This window comes from Aulonocara stuartgranti (assembly GCF_965226115.1).
Source record: "Aulonocara stuartgranti genome assembly, chromosome: 6".
Classification (NCBI taxonomy): domain Eukaryota; kingdom Metazoa; phylum Chordata; class Actinopteri; order Cichliformes; family Cichlidae; genus Aulonocara; species Aulonocara stuartgranti.
In genome coordinates this window covers 5,556,940-5,570,934 of record NC_138944.1, presented here as the reverse complement: position 1 = coordinate 5,570,934, position 13,995 = coordinate 5,556,940, and the positions used below count along the sequence as shown (strand labels likewise).

General features: G+C 39.3%; 1 protein-coding gene across 1 annotated transcript in view; it reads right to left on the bottom strand.

Moving 5' to 3' along the window:
* LOC309708458 (axin-2-like) overlaps positions 1–13,995 on the bottom strand; it is a 45,767-nt gene that overhangs the window by 20,654 nt on the left and 11,118 nt on the right. The window contains exon 2 of the mRNA XM_082536528.1: positions 13,188–13,244. The gene's annotated coding sequence lies outside the window, so the exon portion shown is untranslated. The remainder of the gene's footprint in view (positions 1–13,187; positions 13,245–13,995) is intronic.

The window sequence follows — 13,995 nt, the reverse complement described above, 5'->3', positions numbered from 1 at the left end:
CTATACAGCTCATTTTTAGTCCTCCTTCCTCTACTCAAAATCCTACACTTGAGCTAAAATAGCACAGAAGCAAAAAAAAAAAAACAAAAAAAAACAGTACAGAGGGAGGATAATTGCAAATAACCCAATATTTGGGAGTTCAAAGGCTGTGGTGGGTTTGAGTGATAATTTTGGCTGAAGCATCACCATAAACACTAATAAAATTAAGTGCGTCGGAGGAAAGAGGGGGCGTGGCCAGGCGTCCCTTTGAACAGACCCTGTGATCAGTTCCCCCTCTCAATTAGCGTATTGTCCACTTCTCCTTTCAGCTGGGAGGGAGGGGGCAGTCTCCCCCTCAGCTTCCCTTTGAAGTGATTATCCCTTTATCTCAAGCCTGAGCGAGGAATATCTTGGGGGACAATGGCAAATTAAAGCCCATATGGAGAGAAGCGTGAATGTCTGTTTGTAGGCTCAGAGAGAAATACCAAAAAAAAAAAGAATAAAGAAAGAAAGTGGCAGTAGAGAAATAAATAGAGCGGATGAGCGGGAGGCAAATAGCATCATTCAGTGTGAATGAGCTGATGACTGAGTGGTAGATGTCAACACTCATCCAAAAAAAGTAATTTGGGGCTCGTGCTTGAGTTGACACTTGTAGCAAGGAGACTTTGGAAGAGCTGGAAGTGGGGGGTTGCAAAGTTGTATCTGCCATGACAGATGGAGAAAGACGGAGAGAAGAGTGCAGCGATAGAAGGATGAGCATGAAGAAGAGAGAAGAATGTAGTTGTCAGCAGAATCAGATGGCGGTCAGGCAGACAGGCTTGAAGAAGATACAATTAAAGTGTGGAGTTAAGACGGGCTTTGAAGTCGGACATGGTGCATAACACCCTTAAAGTTTGAGAAGGCAGCCATTCATCTGCTTGTTATGGCTTGTTAAGACCATTCCTTTAAAAAGAACCAATTTGAGAAAATAAACTTTAATTTCAACTTCGGGAAGAGTCTAAATAAATCAAGGGTGACAACAATCAGGTTAGGCTTCCAACAAGGTAAAAAATAAGAAATAAAACTTGAATGGTCATCTTTTGAAAGCTGAGTGAGGGATTTGCTATAGAAGCTGTGGGGTGCATGTGAGTGCTGAGGATGAATAATTACTTTCTCTTCCCACTCTCCCCGTTTTTTTTCTTACAATCCTGTTTTTCGGTGGCTTAAAAGTTTAATAATGTATAGAAACAATGCTTGTGATGCTTGGCCTAATCCGTTTTGGCTTGGCAAACCTTTGTGGTAACCCAAACTCTATCTGATGTGAGCAAATGTTTGCCAAGCCAGTCTGTACAGACGGACAGAGTGTGCGACTGTTTGTGTTTCTTTCATTCTTCCTAAGGTGGAAGACAGTTTGCACAGCTAGAAAAACAATCTGCTTGCTGGATTGCTTTGTTATAAATGTCTACAGAACTATAAAAAAATTACCCTGCTAAAAAAAACCCCCCAAAACAATAATAAATAATAATGAAGGGACAGTTTGAAATCACATCAGATCTCAGTTTGTGGAAAGAAGTCATATCTATACTGATATGAACTGGGAACTGAAAGATGCCACATAGTTTAATGGAAATTAATTTATCAATCTATAGAGGGGTGAATTCAAAGGTACCCCAAAAAACAATGTGAAAGAATGATGTGGCATGCTACTTCATTGCAGCACAGAGAAATGCAAAAGTAATGTAACAAGTAGCGTAACAAATTACTTTCTCCTGGGAGTAATTAAATAATGTACTGCATTACTTTTGAGAAAAATGTTCTGTGTAATATGTGTAATACATTACTTTTTGGAGTAATGACCTTAACACTGATCACAACAAAGAAAGCAAAGACTCAAACATGGACAAACATGTGACAACATAACATGCAGTTAATTTGCATAAATGTAATGTCTTTGATGTGCTGCTTAGAGATAGCGGCAACTCTCAAATTGGAGCTAATTAGAACCTAGTAAGAACTGATAACAGAATTGATAAGGAATCTAATCGATGAGTTCTTATTAATTCCCATCTCTACTGATACCTAATGACAGTCGGTGCCGTTGCGTAGCTCATGGAGCTCTTTAAGTCCCTCCATGGATATGTCTCCCCAGGCCATCACTGACCACTGACGAACTGGACACGCTGTACAGTGTTACAGGCAGTTTAATGTTCTCCACAGTGTTCTCCTGCTCTCATCTGTGAAAAGTACCGAGCACCAGTTGGGGACCTGCCAGTTTTAGGATTCTATGGCAAATGTCAACCGGGCTCATGGTGCTTGGTAGTGAGCACAGGGCCCAGGAGAGGATGCTGAGGCCACCCTCATTAAGTATATTTGAAAATGTTTGGTTAGAGACATTCACAGCAGTACCCTGCTGGGCGTCATGTTGTAGAGCTTGGGCAGTTCTCATCTTGTTCCTCCTTGCAAAAACGAGCAGATACAAGTCCTGCTGATGGGTTAAAGTCCAGCTATAATAGAGGATAGTCTCCTGGAATTTCCTCCATGCTCTTGTGACTGTGCTGGGAGACACTCCAAAACTTCTGGCAAAGGCACGTATTGATGTGTCATCCTTGAGGAGTTGGACTACCTATTCGGCCACATTAAAGCGCAGGTATTGCTCAGTAGTGACGCTGAGCTTTGCAAAATGCAGAACTAATAAAGAAAAAGTCAGAAAAGCTGAGAAAGAAAAGAAATGTCAGTTGCGTCCACCTGGAAAACCATTTGTGTTTTGGCAGTTGTCTCATTGTTGCCCCTCTAGTACACCTGTTGTTAATTTCATTAACATCAAAGCAGCTGAAACTGATTAACAACCTCCTCTGCTACTTAACTGACCAGATAAATATCCCAGAAGTTTAATTGACTTGATGCTACACTCTGTGCATACTGCGCTAAATTTGCTGTGTCAGTTGTTCCTGCAGTTGTAATTCCATAAAACAATTTCATGAGTATTAATTATGTTTGTTAATTTATCATGCATGAAAAATCAAGTGATTCTCGATTGTGACTGCGAAAGCAAGGCAAATGTTTGAGTGTTCACTTTGAGCTCATTTAGCCGTCCTTAATGAGCATCAGACAAATGATACTGAAAAGTGCTTGATAGCAACGAGCACTAAGACCCATTAGAGGCCAAATAAAATGCTAGTTCAAACTGACAACTGCTAACTAACCGAGGCTCTGCTGGACAGCAAATTCAATGCACTGATAAGGAAAATGAATTTGCCGCATAGATCCGGCACTCGGCTGTTGAATTCTGGGCAGAACAGCAAGAAGAGACAACAGTACACAAGAAAACCAGCAGAGAAATGTGACAGCAGTTCATTGTTTAATGTACAACATTTATAGCCATTGTGATTTCAGCACATACACATCTTGCCAGTACCGACACGCTCCAACAGACAAGTATGGCTATGTCCTAACACAGTGTCAGACTCTGCAGCAAAACGAAACAATTCAGTGTGGCTTAGCATTAACCAGACAAATATTTCATCACCTGTGTGAAGGACTGGTGTTATATTAAAACCCTTTTTTTAATTTCTACTTTTAGCTCTGCGAGGTTGGAGCTCCTTCCTACTGTTTGTCACGAAGCCTGTCACAGCAACGAAAGTGGCACTCACAGGATTTAAGGGAGCATAATTACTGAAGATCACATTAATGCAAACACCACATGAAAAAGGACCTAAACTCCGAAACACATGAACCACAAGTTGTAACACAGATACCTGACGAGCTGGTTAGCTGATAAGCTAATGTGAAAGTTAACCGACACTGCATGATCTGATCTCGTGAAAAATTAGAATCTTCCACAAAAAATGCAACGTAATTACTTTTTTTTAATGGCACTTATTATACTAATGTTGTTTGTAACTGTAACCACATATATTTTGGGGACTTCTTTGAGGGGATGTTTGTTATACTTTGACATTAGACTAGAAAAACAATTGCTGGTGTATCAAATATATAAGAAACATCAATTGTCATCAGTGACTTAAGATCAATTTATGCCAGCAGTTGTTGCCATTGCAAATTGCAGCTTCACTGAAGATGACAAGCCTTGCTTTGGTGTTTCGACTTGTTGTGCACTTCTGGATTTTTGTGTGGTTGTCATGTTTTGATTTGTTTTGATTTCATTGATATATCAGTTATAGAAATTGTAATAAACAAGGCATTGGCCCTCAGAGGTTAAAAGCTACAAAAGTGGCTTAAGTGAAAAGTAAAGGAAAATTATGGCTTCAGTCATTTGCATAATGTTAGGCAACTACAACACTTTCATTTTTATGTCAGATTGCAAACTACTGCAAGAAAGCTGTAAACCCATTCAGCAGCTTGGAGAGTTCAAACACACTTTGTGCTCTGAAGTACATAAAGGGAGTACTACTTTCTGCCTGTAGTCTCTAGTTTTACTGGGCAAATTCATTTCCAAATTGTTTTTTGCTGTTCAAAACACAGCCTTGTTGCATTTGAGTGTTCAACAAAAGTCGTTTGAGATTAAAAAAAAAGGAGAAAATCAGAAAAAATATTTCAGTACAAGAGATCAGAAACTCAGAAACGTAAGTCTCTGATTATCTCTCATTCAAATGCAAATTACACCAATAAAACATGAAGAAACAAAAACGCTTGCCAGAGAGAATCCGTGATTTATTATAGCTGTCAAATAGAGATTTTGGCTTATGAAATGACTTACCTGCCAATCATGTGATGATGGTTTTTGTCTTTTAGTTGTCCTAGAATATATTTTCACCATGATCTGCTAGAAAAGCGATTAGATTTCATTAAAACCTTTTCAGGTTGTTTTTATTAAAACATATTTTCATTGCAGTTGCTGAGGGTTTGTGTTAATATGCATGAAAGTAGCACATCTGTAACACATGCTGATTTTTTTTCCACTGTAACATATAAGCCTGTGTGCTAAACTTTGCATAAACTCACCAGCCGTAACATCAAATTTAAAGTTAGAGAACACAACAACGACAACAACAAAATTCCTTCAACTATAGCTTTTATCGTGCTTATGCATGCTTTCATGGTTTCAGTGTGACTCACATTCTTTTAAGATTGTGCCTCACACTCTGAAAGTCCCCAAAAGTTAAATCACAAAGTGCACTTACAAAGCAAAGCCACCCAAAAGCCTAATTTGTAGCATTCAGTCATTTTTAGTAAGAAGCCACTGTGAGTCATATGTGCATAAACAAAATGTTATGAGAAAAACAACTTTTCCTTTTTTTTTGGTTTGAAATTCGTGATTACAGTGGAAATCAAATCCACTAAGGCTAGAGCTCTTAGTAGAAGGCTGTGAGGATGACGATCATGTTATTAGTCATAATGAAAAGCTGATTATATAATAAGCAAGTTTTCTGGAGGATGTTTGAGAGGAAAAATGCTTTGTTCACAAAGTGATGAAAGAAATCAGGAAAAACATCCACATGTTGAAATAGCGATTACCAGATGTGAAACTGCAGTCCCTCCAATGGCCACTCGAGGTTGGATCTAAATGTGGGTCTCCCATAGAGTCCACAATGGCTTCAAAACACGACAAAAACCACCAAATAACCCCGGTGGCAATGTCCTTCTTTTATATACAGTCTATGCTACAGATCACTAACAATAAGTAGGCCGTGTGATGTTTACACAAATACTAGAAACTGACAATGGTCACTTGCACATATGTGTGCATATTCACACATATGTGCATATGAAGTTTTCTCTATAAGTCTGTGTTTGGGTTCACTATAATATTCGGGGCTTTGAATGTTTCCTTTGGGGTTATAATATTTTTACTAAATGAAGAGTTAAGCCCACCTACTGTGAAAAAAGGAAGTCCCAGATGCAGCAAAAGAGTGCGATCGTCTGGGACTTCAACTCTGGCCAGCTGCATATTGTTCATTTATTCCTGAGAGAGTTTCTAAACCGATAACCAAAACTAAGATAAAAGTGTTTTGACCCTTTTGTGAGATGTTTCCCAGTGTCATGCAGCTTCTCAGCAGGTGTGCAAAGGGAGGGTGAGTTTCAAAACACACTGCACAGCAGATAGGCAAAGAGGAACATCAACAAAGCGCTGCTGCTATGCACCTCACTGACTGCTCTGACAACCGATAGGGAAAACATTCCCACAGAGAGAAAAAAAAAGATGGAGAAAGGGTGCATAGCAAGAAAAAAAAGCTGTAAAGTGAAGGCAGAGGAAAGGAAGAGGGGGGAGAGGGCCAAAGAAATAAGAGGAAGGCATGGAAGAATGAGAGAAAAATGAGAAGAAACGTGTCTGCTTCTCTTATTCATGTATTATGTATTGTTTATATGCTTTAACTACAGCGAATCTGGCATCACAATGTACATGTCATTCCAGAAGACAAGTGAAACTTGATGTTTGAGGAGAACAGCAGGGAGGAGGAAGGAGAAATATATAAACACTGATATTGATGTAAAACGCTATAAAAGCAAATGTTATTGAAGCCTGTGATTTTTTGCTTTCAATGAGACTCTATCTATCTATCTATCGATCGATCAATAGATCTATCTATCTCAGTTTTGCTCAGGCAGTGTGAAATACTTAGGAGCAGCTGGAGGTAGAATGAGTCATCCAACAATCAAATGATCCTCCATTTCACATGTTTAGGTATCATTTTTCTGTTTTGTTTGTGTGTGTGTGCCAGCCAGGCTATGCAGATGAATAACTGACTGAGATACTAGGACCTGAATTTTGAATAAATGATTGATCAATAACAACACTGATGTTTAGTACATTTGTTAAGCATTTTTGGTCACCCCATATATATATATATATATATATATATATATATATATATGCTACTCTATTCTACTCCATTTATTCTGAAACCTGAATAAAGGAGCTTTCCATGACTGACAGTTTAAATTGCTCCTTTTTTCTCCATCAGGTCATCCTGTTTATTAAACAAGCTGTTTTAACTTTCTTTCCAGCCTACTCCTGATTGGCTGCTCCTCACAAAAAGAAGGTTTTAATAGCAGAAGGGTGGAGGCTCTGGGTGACCAGTAGAGCCGTGTGCCTCAGATGACCATATAAGAGATATCTGTTCTCATCCAGACAGACTTTTTAGAGCAGTCTGAAACCTAACAGGAGATGTATGCTGCTGGATTAAATCTACACCTATGTAGGTATGTCATAACCACAAACCCTTCTGAAACGCTGTGCTATTACTTACGCACACATTGCACTGATGCAGCTATCAATCACTGTGATTGGCCCGTTTTGTACCATTATTCCCTCCTGTGCACGTCTGGATGCTTTTTGTTTTGGTTTTGGTTTTCAGGTCAAGCATGACAAACTCCACTGCCAACTAGTTTAGAACAACAGAGGCACATTGGGACAAGTATAAATACGGTACTAGAAACTGACAATGGTCACTTGCAAAACTGTTATTGGCTCTCCTTAGAGTCCACACAAGTAAAAATTAAGTTATGATTCATAATCAGTACTTGTAAAAAAGCAGACATCATTACTTGAAACTTTGGCTGTGTTTAATATGACTTTATCATCGGATAATAGACCATCCCACAGAAATGTAACATAATTGTACTCATGTGAGCCAAGAGACTGTGTGCTTTATTTAAAAAAAAGGCTGAATATAACTTTGCCGCTATTTCCATTATTATTTTGTCCACCTCATGTACAGAGAAAAACATACAACAAAAAATAAACACAGTAGAGGAAAGGGCACAGCAAGAGAAAAACAGCAGTAAGAAAATTATTTTCAATGCGTTCCAGTTCCTGAAGAACAAAAATAAATTAATATACTTCACCCTTCAGCATTTTTGGAAACACTTCTGAAACTTTCAGTCTACTAATGCTAGCCAGTAATGCCACGTCTATTCCAAAGATGCAAACGTTTTGACTACTGGGAAGCCCTAACGGTAAGCTGGGGGAATAATAGATTGTGGGAGTGAAAAGGTCATCAAGGTTCACCGGGACCCATATCAACAAGCAAAACCACCTTGGAGTTGAGCTGAGGGGAAAGCAGGCTGTCAGTTATTACTGCTCCTCCGGCGGCACCTCAAATGTGTCAACAAAGCAGTGCGAAAGGAGCATGCTCCGCTGTTTGCCCTCCCACACCTGAAGACGATGTGATAGGTGAAAGTGGAGTAAGAGAAAAGATGTGAGAAAGTGTGGTGGGGTTGGGGGATAGGAGCCCACCCTTTCACCCTTAACTCCTCTACCACCAATCCCCCCCCTCCTCGATCTCAGAATAAAACCCGGTGCCATAAAATGTAAGAGCAGGCAAACAGCTCCTCCCTGACTTGTCGGGGGAGTTTGTTTTAAAGTGGAAATGAGGCTGATGCGGCACTTGGTGATTAGCCCCCCAGCTAAGACAGCTGCTAATTTTCTCCTTTGACCTTTGGCTCCTGCTGGTATTTCATACAAACGTTGATTTATGGAGGAGCCTGACAACTAACTGCTACTAGAGGGATTACCGTAAGAGAAACGGAGCGAGAGAGAGAAAAAGAGTCTGACCTCTAAGGACTCCCAGTATCTAGATTTTTTATTTCTATCTCTGTCCTTTTTATTTCATTTGTCCTTCTCTGCTTTCCCATATCTCTTTGTTGATTTTCCTTTGCCGTTCTGTCTGCCTGTGGATTTCCAACTCATTTTTTCCATCTTTATTTATATTCTGCTTCTGTCTGCATTTGTCCTTCATCCTGTCCATCTACTCGCCACCGTCCCTTGAGTTCTCATACTCTTCTATATATACACTCTGAAATAACCATCAGCGCATTAGTCTCTTCTTTGCTCACTCAGATTATCATTACAAACTGCCCGTCTAAAAACAAACCCAGACATCCTGACGCCCTGTGGTGCAAAAATGAGAAGGATGACACCGTGCGGAAGCTCTTTGTCATCCACCGCGCAGTGCCCACTACTTTAGCTGCAGGGAAATCCCATCAAAGTTCAGTTTCATTTCAGTTCTGAATCCCATGCGTGGATTGGTCCCATATAAGGAGGCCCTGTAACGGCCTCTGGGGCAGTAGACACCAAGGAAATGAAGATTCGGCTGCACATTCTCTTCTTCTTTATTATCGTCTAGCTTTTGTCCCCTCTATTGTTCTCTCAGTTTGCCAAAGGGGAAAATAGGCGCAAGGGGCACAACTTAAAAAAAGAAGGCAGTTACTGGAAAACCCCACTTTAAACATTCAGGTTGGATATTACCTTGCAAATCACAGAATGACTCATGGTTAGGAATACAGGGATCCATGCTGTCCACATAAAATAAACAGTTATATTAATGCTTAACTGTGTTTATATCATAGCCAAAAGCTCCAGACCCGTATGCTAAACGCTTCATCTGTTAAAGTAGCCTGAAATGATCCTAACAAGTCATTTGGCTCACAAGATTGTTTTATCTTGAAACCAGGTAAAAGGTTGCCAATGTGTTAAGTGGTTCATATGTTGACTTTCTATCAAAATAAATGTTTTTTTTTTTCTTAAATTTATTACACAACATTGTTTCCATGGAGCACGTTTTGCCCTCCTCTTTCAGTGGCTTCACATTATAAGTAAATGTAAATTTAAAATAGTTTAACTATGATTAGAAGCATCTTTCTGGTGCTGTGGTTCTAAAGTTGCTGCTCAGTATAAAACCTTTTATATCCTATTATTAATTTACGCTAGCCCAAATCAGTTTAACTACATTAGAAAAGTTCAGTCCATTTTTGGGGGTTGGAACAACTAAAATAAATACAGGAAAAAGGTGCTGGCTATGGCGCCTTTACTCTGTTACTCAATATGAAACATCAAATGTGTCTCTCATCAGTAGTTGGGCAACCAAACTTGGTACACGGGTCCCTAAAGGTTCTCATTTATATCAGACAGTATATTATCATCGTGTCGACTAGCATTTATGCATTGTCTTAATTTCACAACAACATCTCATTTGTATCCACAAAAGTTAAATTATGCATGATGTTTAATGATGCCATCACATTGCATAGAACCCACCTACCAACAGGCTAAAGTTACTCATTCAAGACAAAACCCACAAGCAGCAGACCAGATAAATAATGCTAGAAGTAAAAAAACGGTTATATCAAGATCAGGTATTTTCTGGCCCCACACAACAAAATCTGGACAGCTCAATGAACACAAGCAACTGATGACTTCTAAAATACATGCAACAGATCTTTCTAGTTAAAGTAAAATAGAAAAAGATTCCTGGGCTTTCAGACAAGAAATAAGAACATTTTAATGAATGATTTTGCAATCACATGATACACTTTTTGGAATATGGCTGTAACTTTCTAAGTAATACTGGTTAGGCTTCTACATTTCCTTATACGATGCTTAATGGGTAGCCTGCACAGATTTACATACGAACAAAACCTCTTGTTCAGAAGTGGGGGTTGTGGTGGTGACATGAATGAATCAGCATGACTTTTTCAAATTCATCTCTTATTATTCAGATGATTCATCCCTTTAGTTATTACTACCATATTCTGTTTGATTGGGATTAGACAAGGAATCTTGTTGTGATGATAACACTCCCTAACCGAATAGGCTGGACATTCTACACGCACTTAATCACGCCCATGTAAACAGCAATCATCTGATTTTGTTTAAAAGTTGACCAGTTTGTATTGTTTTTAAGCTGAGTCCAGGTTGAAGCATGCTACAGTTCAGCTGGTGATTCAACAGTTCAGTGTTCATCTTGTAGTATTTTAAAAGATAAAACCTCTGTCTCTGGTTTCCAGTGTTGGAAATTCATTCAAACTTTAGCCAAATTGTCAACTGGCAGGGACTTGATTATACACGATGGAGTAAAATATCTAAACCAATTACAAAGCCAGTACCACCAAAACTCTCAGATTATTAAAATCTAACAACAAACCACAATAAATCTTTCCAGCCAGCTGTGTTCACATGCTGCATGACTTCAACTGTAGCTCTCCCCACCTTTTGTTCTCACCCTCTGGGTTTCATTCAGAGTTCAAGCAGGTCATTAGCAGAGTGATTACAGTGGAAGAGAGGCCATCCATTAAGAAAATGTGCATATATATCTGTGTAAATGGTAAATGGACTGGTTCTTATATAGCGCTTTTCCACTCTTCTGAGCACTCAAAGCGCTTTACACAACTTGTGCATTCACCCATCTGACATTCACACACATTCATACTCCGATGAATGCATCGGAGAGCAATTTCGGGTTAGTATCTTGCCCAAGGATATTTGGCATGCAGACTAGGGGAAGCCGGGAATCAAACCACCAACCTTCCGATCAGTAGATGACCTGCTCTACCACCTGAGCTACAGCCACCCGTGTGTGTGTGTGCATTTGCATGTCCCTTTCCCTGTGTGCACATGTGCCTGTCTGCATATGTGTCTGCCTCTATGTAACCATGGTGTGTGCCTGTGTGTGTATGTGCCTGTGTGTGTGTGTGCTTCTGTGTGTGTGCGTGTGTGCATGGGTGTGTGTGTGTGTGTGTGTGTGTGTGTGCTTGTGTATCAATCACTCCAGTGTGGGTGACTACGAGGAGCTGTTTGTCTTTCTCATAAAAGGGAAAGGGATCAAAAGGGCTGGTCTACCAGCTGGACCTTCAATCACACTGGGACAACGTGACTTTAGAGCCCTGGGCAGCTGGAGCTCTGGGGACTAATGGTGTGTGTGTGTGTGTGTGTGTGTGTGTGTGTGTGTGTGTGTGTGTGTGTGCACTCACGCCTGTAAGAATCCTCTTAATCAGGGTCCCTGCACATTTTCCATCACAAAATTCCAGACTTATCATTTATTAGAAAGCATTTCTTGTTTAGCACAGCTGTAACCTTTGAGCCATATTTTTGGCCATCATGTCTCATGGTTATTACTTTGTAGTCAACAAAACAGTTATATCATAATTTAATATTAGTAATACATGACACTACTACCTCAAATCTGCCAGTTATTCATCAAATAAAAGCTTGAAAAGGTTTCTTTTGGACTGAGCATCATTTCAAAATATGACAAAGAAATGAATCAAATGCCAATATTTGAGAACCTGAAGCTCAACCGACATCATCAAATCACACTGCACTCTATATATTTCCAGTCTTAGTTGGTTACTGTTGCGAACTAATCTATTGAAACATGGATGTAGCTTTTGGGTAAGATTACTTAAAATGGTTTCAGTTGACAATTCCTGTGGTTGCAAAAATAAGTCTAGTTGTATAGAAGCTTATGGGGAAGCAAGCCTTTCTTTCCTTTATCAAAATCTTCATTTTATAAACAATGGTCTGCATTTAAGTCAAAAGGGCTGTGGTTAGAGTGGGCCTACCTTGTGATTGACAAGTTGGTAGTACATGTCATCATCTCAGACCTCATATGTATGTTATCCTAATGGAGTACTTTGCCCTCAGAGGCCTCAGGCCTACTTGTGGTTCCTAAAGTTCCCAAAAGTAGCTTTAAGCTAACGTGTAACTATTTTTTTTTTTTTCAATGGAAGCCCAGGTGCTCCAATTAATTGTTGGGAAGAGCTACACTGAACTCTCTATGAGTTGAAAGTGGAGGCCAGAAACAATAGGTCTATTGTATGAACAAGTGGATTTCTTATAATGGTTTTACCAACTTTTCCCAATTAAGCAAGATACAATTAAAAATATGATAATACCCAACAATATCCAACATAAGATAAAATGGACTCATACATCAAGATAAAAACCTTGAAATGTTCAGTTTGTACGATACTTAAAGTTTGTAGCTTGACTTGAAGCACTGTGATATAACAACAGGGGAATGTGGTAGTCTTCAAAAAAGTATATGTCAAATTCATCTGTGTTAGAATTTGTGAAAAGCATATTAATAATGTGCATTTCAGTCAAATGACTGTACTGCATCCTTGGCAGCCTTGGGGTTTAAAATGCTGATTATAAAACTCAAGGTTTTGAGTCATCCACCATCTTTCTCTCCCCTTCAGTTCACGTCGTCCCTTCATTGCAAACCAGCAGCACAACGAAGAATGACTGTAGTTCCAAAATTGAAATCAAAGGGGTTAAACAGTTATGTGCAGTTTGGCGAGAATGAAGGGGATTCATTTGTCAGCGTGACAACGGATGCATATAACGTGGATGACAATTCATGTTCCAGAAATAAGCTTTTTAAAAGGGCCCATGATGCAAATTAATTGTCTCAAAGACTGAATGCCAGTGGCATCTTAATGTGACAACAACTTCAAATCCCAGAGAAAAACCATAGACATGGACTTACCTATTGAAGCATTTAAGTTCAGTTCTTATGACGTCTTCCCCCAAATTTAGCCGACACCTATAAAAAACAAACACAGTCAAGAACAAATTAAAAATGCTCTTTTGCTTACAGCATGTTTTATCAAAGGTAGTCCCATATAGAAGGCCTTGTGTAGATGCTTCTGTAAGACACTGAGCTGTGAGATAATCTGTGATACTATACAGACTTGAGGGTTTGAAGAAAATCTAGATTCAAGTTTTCAAATGCACAGGAATGCCTGAGCGATTACAAAAAGAGTTCAGCAGCCAGCAAATGAGGTGAGAGTTCAAAATGTTTGCACATTGTTGCAGAGACATTCCACAGACATAACTTATCATATTTCCTTTCGGTGCCCCCTTTCGAGTTTCAAAGTTCCAAAAAGTCGCTACGTGCTTTTCTACCTGATAAAAATCTCTTTGCTCTTTCACAAAAAAGAGGATTTGACCTGGGCGTGTGTAAGTGTATACATGTGCATTCATGGGAATGCATGAATGTGTACATCTATCAGTGTGACGAGATCAAAGCAGTGCAGGCATGACTGAGTTTTAAGATCTAACGCGAACAAAAGTTCAGTACATTCTCTGGTGTCTGTCTGAATGGTGAGTATTTACTTAGAGCATTATAGTTAATAAAAGACAAAGTTACAAAAGCACTTGTGGGTTCGGCCATTTTTTCCTCGACAGCGGAACGCAGTTGAATCAACTAAAATTAAACTGGGACAGTACTGAGCATACTTTTTGCAAGATGTACAAATTCATGATCTTAACAGAATATATTTTGCCAGGGTTTG